Here is a 17957-nt window from a genome sequence, read left to right as displayed (position 1 = left end):
CAAAGCTGACAGCATCATAAAGAGTCCCGACAGTATAAAATCAAATGTTACTTTGAATACTATCACAGGAAGTGCAGAGAGACTGTGTGAGCCAACACAAAGTCATAAAACACAACACTAACCACTCACTGACACCACATCTCCTCCTCACATGGCCACAGCACACACAGACACACACATGCCAACCCCACAAAAACACAGACAGTAAAAGCCACACACGTACACACACACCCACCCACCCACCTGTTTTGAACAGTTTGCAGTTAGCAGCAGTGCGAGGCACTCAGCGAGCTGATGCCATCCCTCCCTCTGCCTGTCATTATCCCCACACTTCAGCCAGAGCAGCTTTTCCTCCAAACAACACGGAGCCAACAATCATCTGCAGAGCTATGATGTAGTTAGTCAGGGTCATAAAGGAAATGTTCCTTTGGACTTCCTCAATAAGTTTTCCAGGGAGACACTCAGGAGAAAATACAGCCAACACACACACACACCAAACTGTATGTGGGATTTCTGGTCCAAACCATTTTGGAAACCTCTGCCATTGCCATGGAAACAAGGTTTTGGTCAACTCGTATCTTTTTTACCCTCTCCTGCTGGTGGACAGGCCTTCGACAAGACTTTTCCAGAAACATACAGCCCACATTAACACACACAGAGAGAGAGACACACACACACACACACACACACACACAGCTCCCAGATGGCTGCAGCTTTCATTACTAAAAGCCACCACTTCCACAACTTTACACACACACACACACACACAGACAATAGAACCCCGAGAAACCTGCATCCATTAACTGAGGTCAGAGTAAATGAGCCGCAGCGAGCCTTTAATGAATGGCCAATCATCACATTAACACATGAAACTAATGTCTTCTACAAGAGTCAGAGGATCATTTTACACCTCAACTACATAGTCACGGGGCCCAGTGATGCAAATAAGAAATCTCTATACACTTTAAATTGTGATTCATTACTTTATAATTGTTTTATGTCGAGGTTGATCTATATGGGTTTATCTATGGCCAACACCAAAATGAACAAATCAGAAGAGCCAGTTTCCCTCCATCTTAAAACATTTCAAGAACCTTCGATCCCCCTGTTCCACCAGGCTGATGGTATGGGGCCAGACCAGCTGATCCCATAATCAGGAAGCAGGACAAACAAAAAGCCTCTATAGAAATCATCTGGTTTGATTTGGGGTCTGTTTATACCGTTCAAGCTCCGAGGCCAAGCAGTCCACGGTTCCCTGTTGCAGATGTCGCTGAGCAGCTGCACAGCTGTCTCTGGCTGCGCCGTCAGGTACTGGAACTCTTAAATGTGACTCAGCATTCTTCAACAAAACAGCTACAGTGTGACTGCTCTCATCCTCATTGAACCGTATGCTGAGACTGTAACAGTTCACTTTAATACTTTAAAACTTCACTTACAACAACTTTAACTGAGCTTTAAAGCTGCCTTTGTGAGATCATATACTCATATATTGTCCTGTAAGAGGAGATATTAATAATACTAATAATAAATGGGAACATGTCTGAGCTAAACCGTGAATGTGCAGCTGATGATGAGGTCTGAAAAGTGCAACACAATGATGTATTTTAATGCATTTTTACGGACTGCAGTTCCTTGTTCAGCCAGCAGGAGGCAGAAAGAAAATCTTTGTGTGGACCGTGTTGTGACACATCACAGCTATCACCTTACAATGCTGCTATCAAGACTCAAGACTGTGGAAAGCAGAAAAGCTGAGAAGTAACAATGAGATGTCAACACACACACACACATCATTATTTCACAGCAGCGCACGTTATGAAGTAACAAACTCAGCGACGTCTTCACAGGCAGATCATAGATGCAGAACTTTACACACGGCTGTGATACGAGAGATCAATCAATCAACTGGGTAGCACGTCACTTCCTCCTGTTTCAACACCAGAGGAGGGACAGACCCATCTGTCTGTCAAGATGAACATCAAAGTCAGTGTCAGTCTGGAATGACATGGATGAGATCCAAGATGGCGGCGCGCACGGACGCAGCGGCTCACGGCTCTCCCTTTTTGTGCTATTTTCTGTGTTTTTCGTTCGTGTTTTTCGTAAGTACGTGTTCAAATCGCTGCTATAGCCGTCAGGACTTACTCGACGTTGGTTTTAGGCATAAGTTACCCACCACAAGTGACTTTCAACGAACTCACAATATACCCGACGACGTCGCGAGGCAACCGGGCTCTCCGTGGATTGTTATCGGGTCCGGCAGGCGTCGGAGACGGCGGAGGGAGAGAAAGCAGAAGCGAGGACGCCGGTCAGGCCTGTTGGTGAAACTCAGGACACAGCCACACAAGCCTCCCCTACCCAGCTTGTTCCTCACAAACGCGAGATCTATGGTTCACAAGATGGACGAGCTGGAACTACAGTTGGCTGGGAATCGCTATGTTAAGAACTGCTGTGTTGTGATTATAACCGAAACCTGGCTTCACCCGCGGATCCCCGACGCCGCAGTAGAGCTAGCTAGCCGCTCTCTCCACCGCTGGGACAGAAACCAAGACTCCGGTAAGAGCAGAGGAGGAGGTCTTTGCATTTACGTACATAATGACTGGTCAAACAATAGCAAAATCATAGATAAACACTGTTCCCCGGACATAGAATACATGTCAGTTAAATGCAGACCACATTATTTACCCAGAGAGCTAACAGTAGTGATAGTTACAGCTGTATACATACCTCCGGATGCTAACGTTAGCATAGCTCTCGCTAGCCTGCTAAAAACAATAAATACACAGCTGCGCGCGCACCCACACGGAGTTCACATTATAGCTGGGGATTTTAATCAGGCGAACCTTAAGACGGTTCTTCCGAAATTTTTTCAGCACGTTAAGTGTCCAACCAGGGGTGCAAACACACTGGATCATGTCTATTCTAACATCAAGCATGCATACAGAGCCATACCACAACCTCATCTAGGCCAGTCAGATCACCTCTCTCTGCTCCTTACCCCGGCATACACCCCTCTCAGGAGGAGAACTACACCTCTCAAAAAGACTGTTACAACCTGGCCGGACGATGCACTCTCTCAGCTACAGGACTGTTATGCGAACACTCAGTGGGAGGTATTTGAACACCAGGACCTGGCAGAGCACACAGAAGCAGTACTGTCATACATCAGGTACTGCATTGGGAACGTCACTGTGGAAAAGAGCATCAGGGTTTTTCCCAACCAGAAACCCTGGATGACCAGCCAGGTCCGAATGCTGCTCAGGAAGCGTGACGCTGCCTTCAAGTCAGGTGACAGGGAACTGTACAGTGCCTCCAGAGCAGACCTGAAGAGAGGAATCAAGGATGCTAAGTCGGCCTACAAGAAGAGGATAGAGGACCACCTCTCTGATAACAACCCGCGACAGGTGTGGCAAGGCATACAGCATATCACAAACTTCAGGGGCTGTAACATCACACCTGGGAACCCAGACGCCTCGCTGGCAGAGGAGCTGAACTGCTTCTTCGCAAGATTTGAGAAAACTGAGCCCCATACAGCCTCACCACCTCCGCAGCCACCAGCACCCAGCACCGTCACACTGACTGTACAGGATTCTGAAGTGAGACGGGTGCTAAGAGCAGTAAACCCAAGGAAGGCAGCTGGCCCGGACGGGATACCAGGGAAGGTGCTCAAAGCCTGTGCAGACCAGCTCTCACAAGTTTTCACCTGCATCTTCAACCGTTCCCTGTCTCAAGCCACCATCCCATCCTGCCTGAAGACAGCTACAATCATCCCCGTGCCAAAGAAATCATCCACAGACAGCCTCAACGACTACCGCCCAGTCGCCCTAACACCGGTCATCATGAAGTGCTTTGAGAGGCTGGTTCTTCACCACATCAAAGACAGCCTTCCTCAGACCTTCGATCCACATCAGTTTGCTTATAGAGCAAACAGATCCACGGAGGATGCCATAGCCATAGCTCTCCACACTGCGCTGAGCCACCTGGAACACCAGGGGAGCTATGTGAGGCTACTCTTCATCGATTACAGCTCAGCCTTCAACACAATCATCCCGGACATTCTGGTCAGTAAACTTGTGGATTTAGGCCTCCACCCACACACCTGTTCATGGATAAAAGACTTCCTCACGAACCGTCCACAGACTGTTAAACTTGGTAACCACATCTCCTCCACCCGCACACTCAGCACCGGCTCTCCACAGGGGTGTGTGCTGAGCCCACTACTGTACTCCCTCTACACCCATGACTGTAGCCCAACCCACCTTGGCAACACCATCGTCAAGTTTGCAGACGACACCACTGTGGTTGGACTAATCTCAGGGGGAGATGAGTCTGCTTACAGGGATGAGATCCTAAAGTTGACAACGTGGTGTTCAGCGAACAACCTGGCACTGAATGCCACAAAGACAAAGGAAATCGTCATCGACTTCAGGAGGCACCGCGCAGACCCAGCTCCCCTCTACATCAACGGTGTCTGTGTAGAGAGGGTCCAGACCTTCAAGTTCCTGGGCACCGTCATCTCGGCTGACCTCTCCTGGACCCCGAACATCACGGAGATCACCAAGAAGGCCCAACAACGCCTGCACTTCCTGAGAGTGCTCAGGAAAAACAACCTGGATGAGAAGCTGCTGGTGAACTTCTACCGCTCTTCCATAGAGAGCCTGCTGCTGTACTGCATCACAGTGTGGTACGCCAGCTGCACTGAAGCAGACAGGAAGGGTCTTCAGAGAGTCATCAACGCAGCACAGAGGATCATCGGCTGCACTCTCCCCTCCCTAAAGGACATTTACCACTCTCGCTGCCTGAACAGAGCGAGGAACATTGTTAAGGACAGTTCCCACCCCGGCTTTCATCTGTTCGACATGCTGCCCTCTGGCAGACGCTACAGGTGTGTCCGAGCTCGGACAAATAGACTTAAGGACAGCTTCTTCCCCAGAGCCATAACCACACTGAACATGGACATGCACTGACCATCCTACCTCTACCACATACTCTCACACATTCTGGCATGTGCAATACTCTACATTTCATGCTGAAATGCTTATTTATTTAATAATTTACTCCACACTATGCAATACTTATATACTGTGCACTACTTATATTGTATATACAGATTTTTATCCTGCTTAAATTACATTCCAACTGTGCAATATCTGTATTTTTAAATGGTACCCTGCTAAAATCACTTTCATACTGTGTAAATGTTTATATTTCTATTTTTATATACTGCAAAATTACATTTCACTCTGTGATATTTATATTCTATATGCTGCTAAAATCATATCTCACACTGTGATATTTATATTTCTATATTTCATATACTGTTAAAAAAAAAAAAAAATACACTTCACACTGTGGAAATAGTCTTATTTATTATTTTTTATACCCTGCTATGGGTCACGTCTCATAGAAATGCACTTTTTATATTTAAACCCTGATACAGACCTGCTATTTCATATTGTGCAATAAGAATGATGGCTGTATATCCTTTAATGTAGTACGCTGCAACTGAAAACCCACCTCACGTTAACTAGGGTCACTTTTTCTTTTTAATGTCCTTGACCCATACACTGGTTGTTGTTGTTGTTGTTGTTATTGTTCTTCGTTGTTAGCTGTATGCACTTTCAAGGTGAAGTCAAGTAAATCTCGTTGTACAACTTGTATAATGACAATAAAGGCATTCTATTCTATTCTATTCTAAAACAGAGGATGTGGGATAGATCACTATCAGGCCTGCTCCTCCCAAAACCTGTAATAATACTTGTGATCATAACTTCAACAATGAAATGTCTCAGCGCTTGCGTCAACCAGTTGAGTTATTAGAGATATGTTTTTGTTGTGCTGCAGCCAAACGTATATCGTCATAGATTTAGGTATCTATATAGATAAGGTATCTGTGATGACTTTTCCTGCTTTTAAAGGCTGTTTCATTGATGATCACCATGTGGAATAAATAAGTCAAATACACTATGGTCAAACGATATTTGACTTTTTGCCCTTATCCAATATGCTGATATATCGAGAGTGCTTGGGCCGATAACCGATACCGATATACATTCGTATGCAGACATAATTTAGTCTCTTATAGCGAAATTAAAGATCCTGTAAAGCAAATTGAGCATTTCTTGTCTTCACACCAGTGTATGTGTGTGTGTGTAACATATAAACAGTCGATCCAACCATGGATTTCTGCTTTAGTCCTATCACGTGTCTGATCCATGTAAACGTGACTATTGAACTGATGGTGTGTTTGAAGAACACACTGTATTTATATTCCATCCATCCATTGTCTACTGCTTTATCCTCCACATGAGTGTTGCGGGGCTGCTGGTGCCAATCCCAGCTGACATAGAGCAAAAGGCATAAAGATACAAACAACCATTCATCTACAGTCAATTTAGAGTGTCCTATTAATCTCTGCATGTTTTTGGACATTGGGAGGAAACCCATGCATACATGGGAGAACATGTGGAAAGGCTCTGGATGCGAAGCAGCAACCTTGCCACTGTGTGGACCTGTATTTCCATCCAAAAAAAAAGAATAATAAACAGACACAAGTCACAGATGCAAAAAAGGAGGAAAAAAGACTTGTAGTGGACAATGAGGGGACGAGTGGACGACAGAGCAGCAGACGTGAAGCTTCTTTTTCTGCTTCCTGACATGCACGCACGAGTACACACACCACAATCAGATCATTTCATTTGCATCCATGTAAACAACAGAACTACAAATTCCAAAAGGAAGGAATATTTTCCAAATGAAGAAAAATGTAAACATAGCTAATGTCAAACTGCTGCACTGTTGTCATCAAGTCTTTGCCAGGTCTGGTTGTTTTCCACTGTGATTCATAGAAGAATGAAAAAAAGTAACCTGAAAGTTTCTATCATCAAAGCAAAGCTGTGTTATATATGAAGCAGTTACAGTCACTGCAGCAGCAGCAGCAGCAGCAGCAGCAGCAGCAGCAGCAGCAGCAGCAGCAGCTTGTATGTATGAAGCATTCACAGAGTGATTCAACCGGTCTGAGAAAGACGCTGAGAAAACACTCAAGATAATAAATAGCTGTCAGAATATAGATCTATGTAACACAAATTTCGACTGAAACATATCACTGACACAAAAACTGACCAAAAACTGCAAGAAAAACAGGAAGTAATGCTGTTGTCCAGATGTTGTCCAGTGAGGGAAGTAAAAACTGGTTTTCATAATCCTCCAAAACACACACAGCACTCCTTATGGTTTGTAAAAAAAAGTATTAGTCCTCACAAAGATACACAAATAAGAACACAGACCACACACACTTCCCCCCTGGACCCGTGCTCCTGCAGCATTAAATTTGGGTCGTCGTTTATCTTTCATCACTTCCTGTGGAGAGCTGTGTCGCACTTTAATGCAGCATGCAAAAGCCACAATCCATCACACGTGTCACACCACAGAGTGGAAACCACGCAAGCTCCACAGCTGAGCTCCACGCTCAGGTTCTCACTGTCCCTCTGTGGACAAACAGACGGACGGACAGATGCGCTCGTCAGCAGAGCTGTTCAGTCTCCTAATGCCACTGCACCACAGGCCCACACAGCCAGAACACAGCCGCAGCCAATCATGTGCATTGTTTTTTGTGGCAGCATTCAAGGCCTGACGATCCAATAACATGAGCTTAAAAAGCCTCTTGTTGATTTAATGAGCTGATGACAACACAAGAGCAGCAATCACCACCAACATGGGCATGCAAGTGAAGTTTAATGCAGTGGATGCAAATGCGCAGAGAAATAGATACATGGTTTAACTGTTATCTTTGTTTTTGGTATGACAAGTGAGGAAACACGCTGGTTAGTCTGTGCACAAATATACTGTGTGTGGGTCTGGACCACTAGAGAAGTGACTGGATTCCATTAGATTTTCAATGTTAAGGTCACAATACCGTTCTCGATCCTTTTTCCCCTCCGTCTAGTTTAGTCTAGGATCACTGCTTTCAAGATTTGTTTACTTGTCGCACGAGATTGTACAAGGTACATTTCAGTGAAATTAAAATTGCGGCACACCCCTATTTTGCTAGAACAAGATAAAAATGTAGAAATAAAGGTCAATAAAATAAAAAGTGAAGTAGATTAAATAATTAAAGAAAACTGTACCCAAGAATACAGTACAGATAACTAATTCCATTATTCAATTCCCATTTCAATGGTCTACATGAATGATATAATGTCCATCATTTGTTTGCAATGTAACACACTAAGGTCTTAATTGTCGAATTTAAATCATTTATTAACAATATAAATGTAACAATAACCAGTAAATGCTTGAATTCAGGATCTTCCACCACCGAATAACGTTGCATGTCTGCTGCTACAAACACAGCTATGGTGCTAGTTATTGCTTTAGCACAAGATCTGTACGCTGTGGAACATCAATTATTGTCTATATTAGTTATTTAAAAAAGAATTGACTATTGATTTGTAACCTGATCAACTGTCAGTTATGTGTGTCTCTCTAAAGGCCCTGGTACACTTCCGCTCACATGCCGCAGTGCATGGAAGTAAACCAGTGCCTTTAGGGGGGAACAGTCTGCTTCAAGTTGCCAAACAAGCCAACAGAATTCAGCCTGTTACATCAGAAGAATAATGCCGCGTTAGAGCTCAGTGCTGCGTTACAAGCCCATGTAAATATATGGCTGTTAATCCGAGCCCATGCATGTGCGGATGTTGTGTTCCAGCTGTGCTTAAACTGGAACACAGCACTCAGATGGGGAGGGAATTATGACAGACAGGAGTGAGAGGTGAGTTAGGACAAACTCTGGCTGCTCTAGACATCACATGACTCACAGCCATCATGGCAGCCTAAGATGGTGCAAAAATGAACAGGACTTTAAATCCATGAAGTTTGACCAATATCACAAAACTTGACAAACTGAATATATCTGATTCTGGAGGAGACATCATTCCAGACCTGCAGTCTTCTTCAATTTCCTGATTCCTGAACTTCCCTTCATCTTACTCCAGAGAGTCACTGAAAGTTTACAAGATTCATTCATCATCTACCACTTCATCTACAGCATGAGGGTCGGGGTCTGGTGGAGCCGATCCCAGCTGACATGGGCTGAAAGGCGGGGTCACACCCTGGACAGGTCACCAGTGTATCATGGAGCCAAGACAGAGACAAACAACCACTCAGTCTCACATTTACACCTAGTGACAATTTAGAGTGTCCAATTCACTGGAGAACATGGAGAAAACCCACGGGCACACAGAGAGGACATGCAATTTCCATACAGAGAGACCCTCGATCACAAACTGGGGTATTTATTGCCACAAGGCTACAGTGCTAGTGCTAACAGTAGAGGGAAACAAATGGAGCCAAGCTGGCTTTATGTTGTTGTTTAGTATATACAGTATGTCTATAGAGGTGGACAGCGTTGTTGTCCGCCAGACAGCCTTGGTTTCATGACATCAGATACTGGAGCTCCATACACAACATTTGGATCAACAAATATTATTACATAGAGTATTAATATGAAGGCATATATGTAACTTGATAGTATATCCACATTCCATTGTCCTGGTGAGATTATGATCTAAGCTAAGGAACAGCGTTTCAGGGTTAATCAGTAACAGCACACGGTCTCCTCAGCCTCTCAGCACCAGAGATGTTCCGATGTTCCATTTTTTTCCCTCCCAATACCGTTTCCAATACTTGTGCTGTGGGTATCGACCGATACAGAGTACCGATACCAGTGATATATATATATAAAATATATATATGTAGTATGATATATATATAAAATATATATCATACTACGCCTGCATGACTGTGATATGATTATCATTGGTGGTAAGGTTTGGCTCAGGTTAAACCCTCTGTAAAACATGAACGAATACAGCAAATGGACACCATTTATTTTCACCCGTGGTAAGTTATTTCGTTTTTCAGCTTGTACGTTTGTTTTGACTCTGGTCCAAACACCGCAGCACTTGCAGAGCTTCATGTTTCCATGACGACTGACTGGGAAAGGACGCGCGTGACATCATTTTTACATGACTCCAGATTGTTAAAATGAGTCTCTGTGGTAACGCTAAACTTTAAAAACAGAGGCATACATACGCTGGTTAGTTGTAGAGCTGCTCTTTTCGTTTAAAAAACGGGTCGCTCCAGTTTGACTGTATGCGTGCTAACGGAGCTAGCGCAGCTAACAACGCTAACGGAGCTAACTGGTAAATAAATATAAAGAAGATAAAAATAAAAAAGAGCGGCGAAGAAGAACCGTGTCAGCGCTAACGGAGCTCTAATAAATTACGTGGTATCGGATCTGTGCATGGACTCCAGAACTTGCCGATACCGATGCCCACATTTTCGGCAGTATCAGAGGCATTTCCGATAATGGTATCGGAATCGGAACAACTCTACTCGGCACTGTTCATTTCAACTGTACAACACACTGCATTGACTGCAGGTTTGTGATGGGCGTTGTTTGTTTGTTTTTTGGCAGTGTGAATTGTACATTGCAGAAAAGCCCCTTTTAGCCCCACTAGCATAGAACCTGGGACCAGGTACTGTTTTAGTACCTGCTCTGACGAGGTTCCAAGCGAGATGAGCTGATATTATGTATGCGTGATGTTGCCAGACTGCCGGCCACTGATTGATCAGAGTGCCGTCACTGGAAGAGGCATGAGCCCAATGTTTGACACAAAAGTCAAGTCGAACAATGCTGAACTGTAGATCAGTTAAAAACACTTAATCCTAAATATGTCAGTTGAAATGGAATGTTACATAGTTCATAATAAAAACATATTTACAACACTAAATGAACCTATAAATAAAATAAATTAAAAACATACAGAAAGATTTATCACTTAATATTAAGTGGCAGATGATTAATCTGTAGATTATTTTCTCCAATAACTGATTAGTGGTTTGGTCCATAAAAAGTCAGAAAGATGCCAATCTATTTTAGCTAAACCTCAAAATAAGTCGACGTCCTAAAATCTTTTTTTTTGGTCTACAAACCACAGACATTCTGTTGTTATAGAGGGGCAATGAGAACAAAACAATATTCACATTTAAAAAGATGAAAAAAATGATAAATTAACACACAAAATATGCTAATCGGTGGAAGAAAATGCAAAAAGTACGACAAGCTTTTGAATATACTTTCTAACTGCAGATTCCTGCATCATCTTCATTCACACGCTGTAGACCCAACACTGATGTAATGATGTCACAGTTTTGGATTTAGTAGCTACGCAAGTAATTACATAACAGGAATGAATTAACTGGTGAGATCAGTGGTTCAAGTCAAGTCCCTGGCTGCTGGTCCCACCCGTCTCTATCACTAGGAATGTAGTGAAAAGCAATGCCCTGACTTATATTTCTGTTTGGATGAAAACATCCCGAACAGATGTCAGAAGTACTGTATCATTTCTTACATGTATACTATATACAGTATTATGGTCCTGCTTGCAGATTTTATTTCCTCCATCAGCTCAAAGGACATTGATTGGTTTGCTGGTGACTCCTGAAGCGGAGTGAGTGATGTCTCTATGATCTCTAACTATGTCTTTTAATTCTGCTCAAAACTTTTATGTGCACTTTTTTTTACGTATGATATGTCCTTAGGAATATCTGATAAAAAAGAAATATCTAATCATATCTGATACATGGTATGAGTAAAAAAAAAAACAACCAAACCAAAAACCGTGAAATGAACCGAACAGTGGATTTTGTGAACCGTTCCACCCCTACTATTTTGATAATTGATTAATTGGTTTGAAGCTTTTTTCATTGTTAAAACAAGATTTCCGATTGTTTTAGCTTCTTAAATGTAATTATGTTCAGGTTTCTTTGCTCCATATAACAAAGAAATCATTAAAAACCGAATAATTCTGGTTGGTGGACAAAAAAAAGACATTGGAGAACATCATCATTTCCAAGTTTGACAAACACTCAGTACTTCAAACTAAAAAATAATCGACAGATTGAGTGATTATGAAAATGATCATTAGTTGCAGCTCTAATGAACACCAAAAGCTGCTTTACACTACAGATTTGTCATTCACCCATTCACCTATTGACATGCGGCAGCGTTGGGTTTACTAGAAGAGAAACAGGACTGAGAGGATATCGTTTTTTTCTATTATCAATAGAAACAGAAATACAATAATAATGTGTGTAATTTGTCTGCGTTCTTGGCCAGGAAGACAAGCATGTCAACAATATCCTGCCATTAATAAGGATTAGTGTGTGTATCCTAACACACTAACGCGCCTGATTGCTGGATCTTGCTCAATAATCCAGTCGATCTTCTCTTGTTTCGAGCTCCCTGTTATAAAATCAGCACTACTGTTTGTAGAAATATTGTAAAACAAACGCTACAAGATGTGCCGGTGCTGAATACGGCCGCTTCTGGTTTAATCAATTCAACCACGAATGGAACTACTTTCTTAATAAACCTCTTTAAGTAACAAGACAAATCTACACGATAAACTATAGTAAAGTGGTCAAAATGTTCAGTTCAAACATTTTCATCCAAACCGCACCCATCTCACCTGGTGCAAAGGTAAGTGGCACCTGTCCTCCGCAACAGTTATAATCCAATTATATAAATAATCTGGATGATAATGGAAGCCAAAATGCTGCCAAATTGGCAATCACCCTTATTACAAACAAAGTCTGCCATGTATCTACGTGATGCATGAAGCGCTCCAGTTCAGCATGGATTTTCTTTTGAAATCAAATTCTGAAAATGCATACCAGCTGATACGTGATAACATCTAATACATCTAAAATCAACCCAAGCCAAGCTGTGAAGCAATAAAAGAAGGAGTAAGTTCAATAAGGAGGACCAAAGAGACTCCACTGCTGGCTTAGCACAAGGTCACGTATACCATCCCAAACACACAGTGTGTGCAGGAAGGTTTGGTAACAGCAAAAGAGGAAGTGAAACAAACTGATCAACACATGCATGCGAGTGCACGCACGAGGAAAAAAGCTGGAGGGAAACAAAATCAACTGCTAAGTCAGATAGTTCAGGGTTTCTGAAGCATGGATGTATGAGTTACTGACAGAGTCAAAACTGACTGAGTTCTGCACATCAAGATAAGACACAGAGGCTCGCTCTCGGTGAAAACACGGCTGCCAGTGGAAAACAAAGACCTGCCTGTTGAAACCTGCAATATCTCTGTGGACTTTGGTGCAGGGGAGTGAGTTCAAAACAGGCCGTCCCATAGTGAGATAAGAGGTGAACATTCTTCTCAACTAAGTTATAGCGCTTATTAAGTGACACATCTGTTTTTCCTTGTGTCCCAGCTGGTAGCCATGATTTTACTGCGAGCAAGCTTCTGCGTCTTCACCTGGTTCTTACCACGTGTCAGTACCTCATGCAGCCACACTTAAAAACTGAACTATCCCTTTAACTGCTGACACGCTGAGTCAAAGGGAAAGGAAGACATACAGACAGAACTGAACAAAAATCTGAGGGAAAGAAATAACAAAGGAGGAAAAACTAACGATGACACAGCAGGTTTTCTCCTGCATGTCTCCTCTTCCAGGGTGAGACGACACAGGGTAAGTAAAACACCACTGAGTCTTGGTCAAGACAACAACATGGCTGATGGAATTCTTCATTAAAAAAGGGGGAGGGTTGGAATCAGCCCCAGTGTTTGAGGCAGAATGAGGAGCATAAATGTTAGAGGAGGGAGGCTGAACGGTGGGTAACATTTAGAAAATGTCACACATTCCTCTTCATCCTCATGATCCTCCCTCTTCTGTCTGCACTCAACAAATTATGTCAACGTAAATAAAGGCAAAGGTTGGATTTTTCCCTTGCTTTCCTCACAGCAGTATGTATTAGGCATCCGTTTATTTATGTAAATATGAGTTCTCAGCCTATAGAGCATGTTCACACTATTTTACTACAAGGAAGCAATTTTTTAATCAATTAAATCAATAAATGAGTTTCTAATGAGTGAAATGAGCAGATTTACATGCAGTGAGGCAGTCATTGTGATATAACCTCCCTTTCATTCATTCATTATTAGTCTTTGGTTCAGAAAGCAGTTGGTGTTTACAATGAGAGAAATGGGCCTACTGCCCTCAGCACTTCCTGTAGTGTAGTGTGGTTATAGAGCGCCAGACGTCACATGACTCAGTTTGCTCATAGCACTTCCTGATTAACTTCCGTAAGGCTCCAGGTTCTGCAGGGAAACAAACTGACACAATCTGACTTACCGGCTAAGGATAGCACTGCTGTCACTGGAAGGATAAATGTCACAGTAACTAGCGTGAACAAAGGGAAATGTTATGTAAATAACTGCTGTGTTAACATTACTCTTGCTAAATCATGGATTCAGACTAGATTTACCAAGAGCTAGTCTTAATGATTTTGAGTTAACAACAAAATCATTGCTTGTGGGTTCCCGTCACTGTCTTCTTCTACTCACTGTCTCTCTGGATCTGTGGGGATCCGATACAATGTTCTACCGTCTCCGATTGTTTTGGTACATTCATCCACCATCTTCACTTCACTGATGAAAATATGAATTAAATAAATATACATTAGAAAACCGAAGCTGCAGGCCGCACAAAATCCGATCAAGGCCCAAGAATTTGGTTTTCTAAAACTCACGTTTGTCCAACTAAAGTCTTAGTCATAGTCGGACTAACATACCTGGATAATGCCATTCATATATTCTGATTACTCCTGCATGTATATGCTTAGTCGGACTGGAGTCGGACTGGAGTCGGACTTGGCGGCCTGCGTATGCACCAAAATTTCCTCCTCTGTCATTGACCAAGAAGTAGAAAGAGACGACATAAAAAATTAAATCCTATGACGGTGGTGTTTTTCTTCAGACAGCGCGGCAAACACAAGAGTCATGCTCGATTTAATTTGTATCACACTTAACATGTACAGCAGGTACAAATGATACAGAACCACAGCATGATCCATCTCACCTACGGATGCGGAGTCAGAAGAACACGGCCAAAAACATCTTCTCCTACGCATGTATACTCTGACTCTGGGCAAGTTGTCCAACTGCCTATCTTAGTCAGACTAAGGCCTTCGCTCAATTAAACTCTGCATGTAAATGTACTAAGGGGCTGTCCACACAGAAACGGATTTATGTGAATACGCGTACTAGATATCACTAGAGCACGTCAAGGGGGTGAAAAAAGTATTGAATCGTAAAATAGAGTAGAAAACTAAACCTAGTTTAAAAGACACTAATTTTACTTAATAAACAATACAGATCAGTGATTGTTCCACACACAGTCAGCTGCACTGAACATCCACAGCGCATTCTAGTGAGTGAGTGAGGCAAAACTGTGTATTTCCTTCTCAGAAAGTATTTAGGTTTATGACAGACTGGCTCAGTTCATACTGTCTCCATGTCTGTTATTATATCTGTAATGTGCACAACGTATTCTCATTTGTTGGTGTACAACTTACAGCGCTGACATATGTACTACAGCGCTTCAAGTCATTTTGGGGGGTTCAGTGTGGACACAGCTATTTCCTGAAACAAGGTCACATTTACGGGGAACAGTGAAGAGACGAGTTGTCCTGCCAGAAGGTTTAACCTTTGTTGTGTGGCGTCAGCTGCTAGAGCTCTATAGCTAAATCCATTCATGAGAGCTCAACTTCAAACTTCCTTAAGTCAATACTGCACTCGCTGCTGAGATGCACCTGTATCTGAACTTAGATCTGACTCAAGAGATAAAGGGCAAACAAAAACCAAAATGTTGATGACATCAGTGAAGTCTTCCACATGTTTTAGCCATCATCTATAGAAACTTATGCAAGACATCTGGGCTTTAGGTCTAATGAGACCAGCATCTCACGCTACTTAAAGGAACAACAAGTGCTTTCATGAAAACTCCAACCAACGGCTCCAATGGAAGCCATCTTTCATAATTCACTATGGCAAGCCATTACTTTTCCAAAAACAGTAATTCTCTCTACAGCGATGTAATACAAAGAAGCATGCTGCATTATTCCCAAGGGGGTCCGGCTGCACTGACTGCCAGAATAAATGTGCGATTTGGCTGCTGGATTAGCGCAGATAACCAAAATCTCTCTGTTTTCATTCTTGCTTTAAACTGTCTGACAAACATCAGTGAGCCTAGAACTAATTAAATGTTGTCACACGTCTCCATGTGACCCAAAAGCCATTCAATTTCCTCAAGTTATAATGATTGTCATCATTAAAATGACATGCTGATTTAAGTGTAATTAGTACACAATTTGACCAAGTATCTTTTTACTAAAATATGGTGTCTCAGAGGAAGATTTCTTTTCTTTTTTCTTTACTTCTGTTTCATCAGTGGTTGCATGTTAATGCCAGTTATGTCGTAAACTAAATGCCGGTCAGATCTCTAAGGATGAATGTTAATACCAGGTCTGAACAGGGCCAAACATTTAGCCCACCTTTTTTACGGATAGTATATTACACAGATTGTGAAGCCCACCACAGTTTATTAGTCCTGTCATTGTCTTGAAATTAACTAAAAATAGCTTACCATGCTATATATTAGCCTCTAACTAGGCTATATATTAAGGTTTTAAGAAATAGTAGATACTGTTTATGTTGCATTAAAATCATACTCTTAGAGCCGCCACCAATTATCCTCTCCCCAACTTCAGCCTGTCCCCCGTTAACTACTCATGTCCTGCACGTAGTGTCCATGTGGAGGATGCACTTGTCTCACTGTGTTTACATTAAAATTCATCCACTGAATTTTTGTAGAGGTGGAGGTGAACATTATTTACATGATTAATCATGTTTTACAGGACAATAGCATGTTGTGTACATATATATATATATATATATATATATATATATATATATATATATATATATATATATATATACATATATATATACATATATATATACATATATATACATATATATATACATATATATATATATACACACACATACACATATATATACATATATACACACACACACATATATACACATATATATACACACACACATACATACATACACATATGTATATGGTATCGTATTTAGCCTTTCATCTAAAAAAATCGACACACATTACATGGTAACGTCAAGAACGTGCAATTATTACAGAGCAACCCGAACAGGAACACATTGAGCAAATACTTGGAGAAAAAAGGGGGAAGAAATCTCTTGAGTCGCAATGTTATTCTCACCGGCCTCCCAAAAAATCCATTAGACAGCTGCAGCTGATTCAGAACACTGCTGCCCGTGTTCTCACTAAGACCAAAAAGGTGGAACACATAACTCCAGTTCTGACATTGGCTGCCAAAGAACTGATTTTAAAACATTGCAGTTAGTCTATAAAGCACTGAATGGTTTGGGCTCTAAATACATTTCTGACCTGCTGGCTCACTATGAACCATCCAGACCACTATGGTCACCTGTGTCCCCAGAACCAGGACAAAACATGGGGACGCTGCCTTCAGTTTCTATGCCCCACATAACTGGAACAAACTCAGAGAAGAGTGCAGGTCTGCAAAATCAATTCATTCTTTTAAATCTAGTTTGAAACCCTACTCGTTTGTCACTGCTTTAAATAAAAACAAAATTAACAGAACCAGACTCAGAGTGTCCAAACATCTGCCTTAACCGGGTGGGGTAGGAGAGAGGAGAGGAAGGAGGGAGACAGGACGGGGGTTAGTGAAGGAGCTGACTATGTGGCTATAGCTCCAAAAACCTGAACTATCACCTCCAGCAGGCTCAGTCCACAGTACACATATCTGAGCAGGTTGTCCAGCTCGAGGAACTTTCTCTCTCCTACATAAACAACCATTACAGACAAATACAATTTAATCTGTAGGAGACACTGTACGAGAGTCACCATACTAACTCTTGTGTCAGTGGTTTACATGACTCATCACTGTGGCTACGCCTTCTATCCATCTAACACAGTAACACAATAACAGGTCAGAGCATGCGGCATGTTTGAACCAAATGAACTCA

At 42.1% G+C, this 17957-nt stretch overlaps 1 protein-coding gene across 7 annotated transcripts in view; it reads right to left on the bottom strand.

The window, feature by feature from the left end:
• mast2 (microtubule associated serine/threonine kinase 2) overlaps positions 1-17957 on the bottom strand; it is a 134729-nt gene that overhangs the window by 103851 nt on the left and 12921 nt on the right. The window lies entirely within an intron of this gene.

This window comes from Solea senegalensis, linkage group LG14, assembly GCF_019176455.1.
Source record: "Solea senegalensis isolate Sse05_10M linkage group LG14, IFAPA_SoseM_1, whole genome shotgun sequence".
NCBI classification, from domain to species: domain Eukaryota; kingdom Metazoa; phylum Chordata; class Actinopteri; order Pleuronectiformes; family Soleidae; genus Solea; species Solea senegalensis.
This window is presented reverse-complemented; position numbering and strand designations above follow the sequence as displayed.